Raw genomic sequence first — 10,810 nt, forward strand, 5'->3', positions numbered from 1 at the left:
AGGTAGACGAGCTTTCATTCTACGATGGAAGAACGTTCTAGATGTTCCAGATAAAGAATATGCTTCTTATATTAGCGACAACAGAAGCGATGGGTAGCGTCGCCTAAATCTGAGCTTTTTTGGGGGCGGCAGTAGCTCAGTCTGAATCTGAGGGTTGCCGGTTCAGGGCCTGGTCGGACCATATCTGGATTTTAGCCTGGCATCTGGAGAGGTGCCAGTTCACTTCCAGAGTACTGTTGAAGTGTCCTTTAGCAAGGCACTGAACCCCCAACAGCTCACGGCAGCGCTTCAACAAGAGCAGCAGGCCATCAGTCACGCTAACATCATCAGTAATGCTAACTGATCGGTGCAGTGACTGAGGCTATCATCTCTGGTTCAGCCTCTTTAACCACTCTCACCTTTGACCTTTCTGTGAGTATTAAAGGTGTCTGCTAGGTCTAGATCTGTTAGTATAACACTCTACACTGATGTGATTCACCCTCAGCTTTGTTAATGTGAGGAAACATCCAGAGGAGTCGTCTGTAAATCTGTCCAGAGGAGATTTAACCTCCACAGAGGAGCCGTGTGACTGACAGCCCACGGGGGGAAATGATCCTTCCTGAGGTCAGAGGTCAGGAGAGGAGCTGGTAACCAATCAGAGAGGAGAACACAGAGGTCAGCTGCTGTCACAGAGTCCAAATATGATCTGTGAACTGGTGTTTCCTGAGCAAGTCATCAACACTCTGAGAACACGAAGCACTCTGACGTGTTCCTGTTGTAAGTCTGAGCTTCAAACATGGAGAAGTGTTTGGAAAAGTGGGGGTCCTGACCCCTGGAGGGTCCCCAGGCTGCTTATGGGGGGTCGCAGATGACTTATAGGGAAGTGAACAAAAAAATCAACTCCTAGTATTAAATGTTAGGGTGCAGAAACAAGCTTGGATGTGAAAATTTCTGGCGTTATTTACAGCTGATATTAGGTTGTAATAATCACTAGAACGTACATGTATACTGGTTGTAAATGTGTGCATAATTTACTAAGGGATCAGCTGTTAAAACTGGAAGAATGCATCAGTGTGATGGCTGTACATTTCAGCAGGATGCACGAATCTTTCAATTTAAAAAAATCATTGTGTATCAAAATCTATGAGCTCTAAAGTTAAAGGAGACAGGCATATTAAATGTAAATAAGAGGAAAACTCCCCGTCAAAGGCGTGTGATATTTGGGGTCTGTCACTCAGCAAAGTTTGGGAAAGCTGACACAGACGGTCAAACAAGCAGGAAACAGTTCTTTAGGTGCATTCATGAGTTTTTCTGGTGAGTTTAAGTGCAGATCAACACTTTAGTTAAGCTGCAGCAGAATTCTGGGAGGAAACGGCACTGATATAAAGGTCCACAGATGCTTTCAGATGAAATCAGCACTGATTTATCCTTGTTCCCAGCACCAGAGATCTGGCTCTTTGGGTGCTCCAGCTGCTGAATGATTCATGAAATTCTCCCTCCATCTGCTAAATCCTGATCCACAGGAGTTCAAAAATCAGAGAACTGCGTGTGACACGGTGGATAGGAGCTTGTACCAAACCAGAAAACTGTTTGACCTTGACTCCATCAGGAGTGGCTCTGTCTGTTCAAACATCTGAGTACGGCTGCAGCCCGGAGACTTCCTGTTCCTGTTTCCTTTAGTATGTAACCTTGCAAAGCAGATGGATACGCCCGTTTCCGTGTTTCTCACTGGCGAATCCATCTCACAACGCTCCTGTCTGAACCATTTGGGCCCGGTTAGAAAGTGACAGGACCAATCAGTGACGAGGGGCAGTGCTTTCAGGTGCGGCGGAGTCGTGATGTAAAAAGCCTTTTCCCAAACGTTTCCTCTTGGAGCTTTCCGTGCCAGGTTATTAGTAATGTTGGTGACGGATGAACTTATCACACAGCGGTCTAAGACCTGAATATGTTGTTTTTAAATACATGCTTCTTGTTTTTTGGTTGTCTAACACAGTAGTTCTCAACCTTGGGGTCGAGACCCCCTTAGGGGTCATGAGACTCTGAGAGGGGGTCTCCAGATTCCCTGAAAAACTAAGAATATTTTTCAAATTCCACTGTTGCCACTTTACAACAGTTGTGCCAAATTTGAACCAGTTTTCATCATTTTTTTCCCCACATATTTTAACATTTTGCCATTTTAAACTCTTTCCACCACTTTTTTTCTGCCTGTTTTTGCCACTTCTAAAACAATTCTTGCCACATAAGCCTAATGTTGTCTCTGCTGACCCATTATTGCCACTATTAACCCCATTTTAACCACATTTCACTATCTGATATGCCCATTTTTGCCAGTTTGACCAATTTCTGCCAATATCTGGCTATTTTTTCTTTCTCATTTAGCACTGTTTTGCCAGTTTATATGGATTTTTTTTACCATTTCACCAGATTTCAACCCATTTTTGCCAATTTAAAGCCTTTTCAGCCACTTTTTAATTCCCTTTTACCACTATTTATGCCCATTTAGCCACTGTAACCCTCTGTATGCCTTTTTTTGGTTATTTTTTGCCATTCTTATATAATTTTTTCCACTCCTAACCCATTTCTTCTACTTTAAGATCTAATTTCACCACCTTTTCCACCATTTTTCCCCATTTTTAACCCATTTTATTATTATTTTTTAATAAAATAGATTTACATTTTTAAGAAGGTTATATATGGTTTCAGTAACTCTATGATAAAACTGTCTGAGTGTTTTCAGTCAAATCAATCTCTGAGTCCTAGGAGAAAAGCTTCATTTTGATTCCTGCTCTTAAATTCTCTTACCAGTATTTACACTCTTACACACGTGTGCGTCTTTAACCGCCTCAGCCAGCAGATCTCAGCCAGAGCTGAAACACAGCTGATAAAACCAGAGGAACTGAAAACAAATCAATCTGTCTGCTTTTAAAAGTGTTGTTAAGTTTCATAAGCGTATAATGAGCAGGGTAGTAAACTTGAACACTAGCACCAATAAAAACATGATGTTTTTGCTCCACATGGACACGAAACAAGTGAAATCCACAGACATGTGAAGGTATGATTCATAAACCCTTCTCACGCTCGCCGGGCTCAGCGACACATGGAGAGAGTTTCTAAAGCACACAGACGCTGTGGTTAAAGCTCTCCATGTTTTCACTCAGCTGCTTTAAAGACGATCTGTAAAAGCTCCAACAGCCACAAACACACCTCAGGCAGAACCGAGAAAACAGACGGGGCCCTCGGGGGCCTCCTCTTTAACCCCCCCACTCTGCAGCCCCGTGTATGTGGAGGTTAACTGGGAGCGCTGGTCTCACTCATCGCTCCTCTCTGGTTCACAGCTAACACTCTAACGGGGTCAGATCTGCATCGTTAAGGCTCTTAAGATTCATCTTCATCTGTTTGAGAGTGTGAAGGAGTCTGAGTGTTTGTTAACAAGCTCCCCAGAGTCCTCTTCACTCTAACGGATGGTCGTCTTTGACCTGAGTTCATCGCCAACGCCTCAAAGCCAAACTGTGTCCTGTGAAGGTGTCCTGTATATCAGCGGTTCTCAAATGGGCCTTGAGCCATGACTTGGTGTTCCATGGGAATACATACGACCATGAGCAATAATTACAACTATACAATAACATCAGTTCAGTCAGGACCACAAAAACACACAGGACGTGCAGTTATAAAGAGGTTTTTCTTCATTAGCAGTTATGAAACTGATGAGAGGCAGATTAAAGGAGGAGCTGGGGTGGAGGAGGGCTGTATAAAGTGGCTTTCACAGAGAGGGGTGAAATGCAGCCAGGCAAGAGCAGCTTAAATATGGCAGCATGAGTGTGTTAGCCAATAGTATGCTTAGAATGGATAAGCTTTCTGTCAGCTGGTGAGATCAGCTGATCTCAGTCATATGGCAGCGCTTGACTCCATGGCTTGCCTGAACTAACGTTGTACACTTGATTTACGATAACATGTAGAGGCTATTTTTACACATATGGTTTGGTGTGCCTTGAAAGCATTCTGATTGGCTAATGGGGTTTTTCTGTCACAGAAGAGACTAAAAGGAAGACGTGGGACTTCATTAACCAACATCCTCCACAGATTTTTCTTTAATTTGTTCTTAAAGTTTCTAAAAGAAACCTCTGTCATGACGTGTTTCTAAACTTCTGAATTTTCCTACTGGTTCTCTTTTTTAAAGGTTTGATCAGGCTTTTTTTGTAGAGGACAGGGCCGTGGATGGTGTAAGAAACCAAGGAGAGGGAGAATGGGGAACGACGTGGGGAAGGAGCCACAGGTCAGATTGGAAGACTGGCTCCCATACATGCAGCCTAACTCGTCATCTACACCCCTCTACTGTGTTCTGTAAGCTTTTGCACAATGACTCTAATTAGCAGAGAGAAACGCTCCTTTTATGCCCATATAAGGGCATGAGACTGCAGGGCAGTGTGCAAACACACAAGGAAGACGGGGAGAAGCAAGGAGACATCAGAAATGTCCAAATTAGAATTAAAAGCATCACTCACTGGACTCCTGCTATCACAGAAACCTCAGAGGAGGCAGTGCTGCTCCAAATGACAGAAAAAACATTTAATGATGGATGTAGTACCAGGAGTAACTATTGAATATATGCTACAAACACATAAATTACACTAATAATAACACTTATTCAGACGTCACTGTCCTCACATACAAAGAAAAAGGATGCATTCAAGATGAAGAGAAAAAGCCTCAGATCAAAGGAAATGATGTAAACCTACATGTTAAATAATGCAGCATCATCTAAATGCAGTGAAATCTCTGTTTGAAGTAACATGCAGAATTTGTATTCAAGATTAACTGCATTAATCCTGATTAACTACGATCTACAACAAGTGCAGTGTTTTTTTAATTGCATTCTTTTTTGTCCCTTTTAACGAACGTTGGTTAAAGGGATATTTCGTGATTTTTGAAGTTGGGCTGTATGTGGTTCTTGGTTATAGTGGCAGCATTAGCCTCCAGTGATTTCTGTGAAATCAAACGGTGAAACGGTGGTTAGTACGAGCTCAGAGAGATCCGCGGCATGGTGGCTGTAGATGGGAACGTTTTATTAGCATAGTTTCACAAGTTTTACATAAAAATAGGCCAAGAAAATATGTTGGCTCACCTGTACGCTGGGTCGCAAACGTACAAAGCACTTTATATCTCCCCAAAAAATACCCTCTGTGTCAGACAATAATTTATGATGCCGCTTTCGCCATTTTGTCTCCTTCTGCAGCAACTTTCACAGAAATCACTGGAGGCTAATGCCACCACTGCAGCAAAGCACCTCAATCCACCCAACTTCAAAAATCACGAAATATCCCTTTAATCCACATCAGACTCTCCCTGCAGCCAGAGTGAGGTTAAATAGTCTACTACTGCCCTCTAGTGTTTCATTTCACTTTAAAAACCTCGGTTAAGATGAGTCAAGAACCAATCAATTATTCACCTTTTTACTGCCAATCCATAACAAATTCCTTCACCTGTGGAAAAATCATCAATCTAGCCTTAAACGCAGGTCTGTAAGGACACTAAATCTAAAAGAGTGGAGTTTATGATAAAAAAAGAGTGTGATTAATCACAATTAACTACAGAAATCCTGAAATTAATCTTGTTAAAAATTGCAATCTTTTGATATCCCTACTTCATCATTTAAGGATTCACAGTTAACTTAAAAATGCAGGGTTAAAGGTCACATATTATGTTCTCAGATTTTCCCCTCATGATGTCACGTGGGGATTTAGCCCCACCCCCAGGTTTGATTGGTCGTCCCTGCTTTGTAGAAAACTCCTCCCTCCTCTCCTGATCCTTCTCTCAGATGACAGGAGGATCAGGAGAGCCACATCCAATTTCTGAGAGGGGCGGAGTCAGGGGCGGAGTCAGAAAGCTCAGTAACATTTAAAGCCACAGACAGAAACAGCTGGTTCTGAGCAGGGCTGAAACAGAGGCGTTTTTAGACATGCAGAAATCAATACTGGAGTGTTTTTACAGCAACAAACTTCACAGGCATGTTTTAGGGACCTCTGAGACCAATATAAAGTTGTTTTAAAGGGTAAAATATGTGACCTTTGAATTAAAAATTGGTCATATTTAAGTGCTAAATTGCTAAAAATAAAAATAGAGTGAAATCTAAGTAAAATATGAGTTTACTGTGCCCAAATTGAGCAAAAAGTAAATTATTTTACCGTCATGTCAGCACTCAAACGTGTGTCCTGGAGACTTGGACTCCATATCTACAAAACTACAAGATTCCTTTCATGACCATTTTCCTTTCCCATCATGCCTCAGGTGTAATTTTAAACAAACACACAAAAGAGCAGAAAGAGAAGGTGATCCTTAATGTTTTGTGTGGACACACATGTCTGGGATGTCTTAAGGATGTCTTCATCTGGGTTGGTTGTGTGGACATACTGCTCTGTCAGCTGATGTGATTTACTGTTTCTGCTGTTAAATAAAAGGTGTAGGTTTATTTATGTCATTCAAGGATCCATATCATTTTTAATGAGCCAGTTTATTCTATAATCAGTGTTTAGTCTGTAAGGTTCAGGACAGTGTGCACGACTAACGACCAGTCTTTATACTCCATGCCTTCTTCTGAAATGACTGTAGAGAGGACTAGTCTTATTGGTTATACAGCACATCTATAGTGCATGCCAGTGTTTGTTCAGGACTGTTCCCAGCTGAAGCCGTCCATAGCAGAGCCATAATGCTCAGCACATCCAGCCCAGTGCAGCTATCACATCGTGTGGACTACCTATGAGTGCATCCTTAATATGCTGAGCAGAGCCATGCAGTCATGTACGGCATTTTCAGCCAAACTCCTCAAAGATGTTCATGTCATGTGTCTGATGCTTAGATTCGTCTGATGTTGGTGTGTTTCCATGATCCCTCCACTGTAAGCGTGCATGTGAGCGGCTAACATTCCAGTTTAGAGGAGATGTGGTGGAAAATAGTTCCGTCTGTCAGCTTCTATCTGCAGATCGTATCTGCTCAGAGTGACCTGAGGAGCAGAGCTGAACAAAGGGAGCCTGTCTGCAGCAAAGGCATGTCATATCACAGATAAAGACCTGCAAGTCCCTGCCTGTCCTCCCCCCCGTACCCCCCCAATCCCTCTCTGCAGCTCAGATACCAGAGGGGGGGGTTAGCTAGTGCCATTAGGAATACCACCCAGAGAGGAGAGAAGTGTACAAAACACGCCCTGAGGGCCCGCTGTCACTTTAGTCAACACTCAGGGTGAAATATGGAGCTCTGAGGTTCTGCTCCTTCCTCCTGAAACATGCGGTACAAAAATATCACATGGAAACTGTAAAAAAACATTGAATGTGGAATCTGCAGGTCTGAGAGGGTGTTTAAGAGCGTCTTCTTTAAAACAACAAGCACTTAAAGTGGTCACCTCTGCAGAGACGAGCTCTCTGTGAACCAGGCTGATGTTTTCTAAGCATTTATGCCACAGAGAAGACGTTTCTGAACTCGCATTGAAGGTCCTCCTTCTACTTATTTGCTTTACGGAGGAGTAAAGTGGATGACAAGAAACAGAAGGTGAACCACCAGAGGAAGACTGAGGAAAATAAGATATAAGTGAGAGGAGAAAGGATGTTTGGGTCCTTGAACGCCTCAGGGTTGCCCTGTATGTTAATCAGAAACACGAGGTCTTTACCCCCTGAGTTTATTGTCACAGGTGCAGATGGTTTAAGGTGACTAGAGGAGAAGCACCACATGAGCAGCCTCATTTCTGCCCTTTTATTCTGGTTTCTACAACTATAAACATCTCTCAGTGATACCTGCGTCTCTGTGTGAGACCCTCTGATTCTAACATCCTCTCTGCAGCTCTCGTACTGTGTCCTGGTGTCTCTGCATGTCAGTGAAGCTGCTGCTGAGAGTGAATAGGGGCCAATCAGCCACCAGCTAAGAGCTGCCTCTTTAACCGCTTTTCTCCCTCATACTGTCATGAACATGCTTTTAAAGGACAAACTCATAGACTATCAAATAACTCTGAAGAGGTCCTGGTTAGATTGAAATGACGACTCAATCCAGGACAAGCCATGTGGGAGTCAGGATGTGTGGTTCACAGAGGAGCCTGTTCTAAGAGAGCATCAGGGGCTACTTCCTGTTTGACATTTTCCCTCTTTGTCATTTTTGTTTGTTTTAAACATAAAAAAGGCAAAACGGCCAATGAAGAGCTGGCGAGCAGAAAGAGTGGCTCACATACTGAGCTAAGACGAAAGATCCAGATCTCTTAGATCTCTAAAGACAGGTTAAAGGTCACGTATTAAAATCACTTTTTCAGGCTTTTCTTTCTGAACCCCTGGCCTGTCCAAAACCACTCTCAAGAACCAGAAAAATCCATCCCTCCTCTCTTTCTCAATCTTTCAGAAAATGTGTGCTGAAACAAGCCGCTCTCAGATTTTCCCCTCATGATGTCATGTGGGGAGATAGCCCCGCCCTCAGATTCGGTTGGCTCTCCCTGCTTGGTTGAAAGCTCCGCCCTCCTCTCCTGATTGTCCTCTCAGCTGTCAGTATCAGGAGAGCCACATCCATTTCCTGAGAGGGGCGGAGTCAGGGGTGGAGTCAGACAGCTCAGTCACATTTAAAGCCACAGACACAGCTTGTTCTGAGCAGGGCTGAAACAGAGGGGGTTTTAGACACGCAGAAATCCAATACTGGAGTGTCTTTTCAGCAACAAACATCACAGGCATGTTTTGGGGACCTCTGAGACCGATATAAACTTTAATGGTCAAATATGTCCCTTTAAAGTCTCAGCTCTCCAAACCAGACTGGCAGACATTAGTGCAGTCTGTTTGGTTTCTAGTGGAAGATCAGCTCAGCTCATGTCTTTAATAAGAACATGAAGACATCCCAGACCACTCCTGTATCATCAGATATTAAACTGCTTTCAGTCCACATTGAGGGGAATCCAGACAAAGCATGACTACTTATCTGAACGCCTAAAACAGATTTAATGTGCTGTATATGAGAGTTACTGTAAAATCTGGTAAACAACCAGCACTTTTAATGATTTATCATTATATTTTTGAGCTTTTATTTTGAAAGGAGGATAGTGGATAGAGTTAGACAATAGTATGAGAGACTGGGGAGAGATATGTGGGAAAGGAGCCACGCGTTGGACTTACGCCCAGGTTATCGACCTAACCACTAGGCCAGGGGTTCCCAAGGTGGGCTATGGGACCCCCAGGGGTTAACGGCATAATGACGGGGAGGTACAGCAAGGCAAGGCTAAGCTACACCACCTCAGAATCAACTATGCAGTTGCAGTTGAAGCCCAAGATGTCTTGGCCCCCAGGCCATAGTTTGGACACCCCTGCGCTAGGTTAACAGAGATTTGTAGCAGAAAACAGTAAATATAAAGTCAAACTTCTCTCTCTGCTCTGAGAGGATCGTATTTCTCCTGAGTGGGCGTGGCTTCGGCTCATTCAACAGACACGCCCACACCATCCTGAGCAGATTTCACTGTCTCACTGTTCATGATTTTGAAGCTTTTTACAAACTTAGATGATTTTCATGACTCAAATTTGTCCTGTTGGTTCACAGTGGCCTGAAATACAACAAACCTTAATGAATGATTTTTAAAATAACTTTAGTAACTATTTTTCATCTAAAAAGGTGTCTGTACCAGGGTGAAGGTACCGGTATAAAATGCAAGGACACGTGACATCATTACATTACCATAAGTGCTTGCAGCTGAATCAGACCTGGGTTGCTTGAAAATGAATCCCCATCTGTCGTGGCCAGTGGCTGCTTCAGAACGTTCTGGACTACATGATGGGGATGCTAGCCTCACACTGAGTGACTATGCAGTCAAAGGTGGGGCCATGTCTGCAGTTCGGTGATATTTCAACATTAATGAAGATGATAAAAGTGGAGGAGGATGACATGGACACACTCTTCAGATCTGTACTTTTAGTACCTATGCTATGCTAACTTTTGATGCTAAGCTGTGCATGCTATCACTCCAGCATACAGGGCAGATGACAGCGTGGCTGCAGTTATGCTACCCATTTAGTCGACAATAGGAGGCCCGTCTCTAATCCGCAGAAAGCAAGCATAGCAAGTCAACCCAATATTTAGAGCAGGGGTGTCAAACTCAAGGCCCGGGGGCCAAATCCGGGCCGTGGTACAGTTATATACATGTAGTACATATCATATTTGTATTATAACTAGCCCACTGGTTTAAGGTCTGCGGGTTTCCTCCAGTTTAAAAATGTAAAAAGACATCCTTGTTCTGTCATAAAATTAAGAAAGTATAAAGTTAAGATAAAAAGTCAGGGATGTAGGAAAATAAATATCTGTTTTTATTTTATATTCTTGTTCAAGGGTCTCACTGTTATCATGCAAAACTATGGTTGTGACTTTATACATTTCATTTTTCACTTTCATTTCATGGGGCACAGTGGTTAGCGCTGTTGCCTCGCTTCCTGGTCCGGGCCCTTCTGTGCAGAGTTTGCATGCTCTCCCCGTGCACGCGTGGGTTCTCTGTGGGTACTCCGGCTTCCTCCCACCACCAAAATCATGCTCATTAGGTTAATTGGTGACTCTAAATTGCCCGTAGGTGTGAATGTGAGTGTGGTTGTCTGTCTCTATATGTCAGCCCTGTGATTGACATTGACTCTTGCCCAATGACAGCTGGGATAGGCTCCAGCCCCCCTGCGACCCCCAACAGGATAAGTGGTATAGAAAATGGATGGATGGACATTCATTTCATATTTTGACCTTTTCAATTCACATTTTTTACTTTTTATCTTATTTTTTATCTCTAAGATCTCCAATTTTAAAATTTTAGGTAATATTTTGACCTTTTAAACTCAAGATTTGATTT

At 43.0% G+C, this 10,810-nt stretch overlaps 1 protein-coding gene across 1 annotated transcript in view; it reads right to left on the bottom strand.

Moving 5' to 3' along the window:
• The window catches only part of LOC121528231 (myosin-16), a 39,077-nt gene that overhangs the window by 21,232 nt on the left and 7,035 nt on the right, over positions 1–10,810 (bottom strand). The gene's annotated exons all lie outside the window — the stretch shown is intronic.

The sequence above is a fragment of the Cheilinus undulatus genome, linkage group 20 (assembly GCF_018320785.1).
Source record: "Cheilinus undulatus linkage group 20, ASM1832078v1, whole genome shotgun sequence".
Taxonomy (NCBI): Eukaryota; Metazoa; Chordata; class Actinopteri; order Labriformes; family Labridae; genus Cheilinus; species Cheilinus undulatus.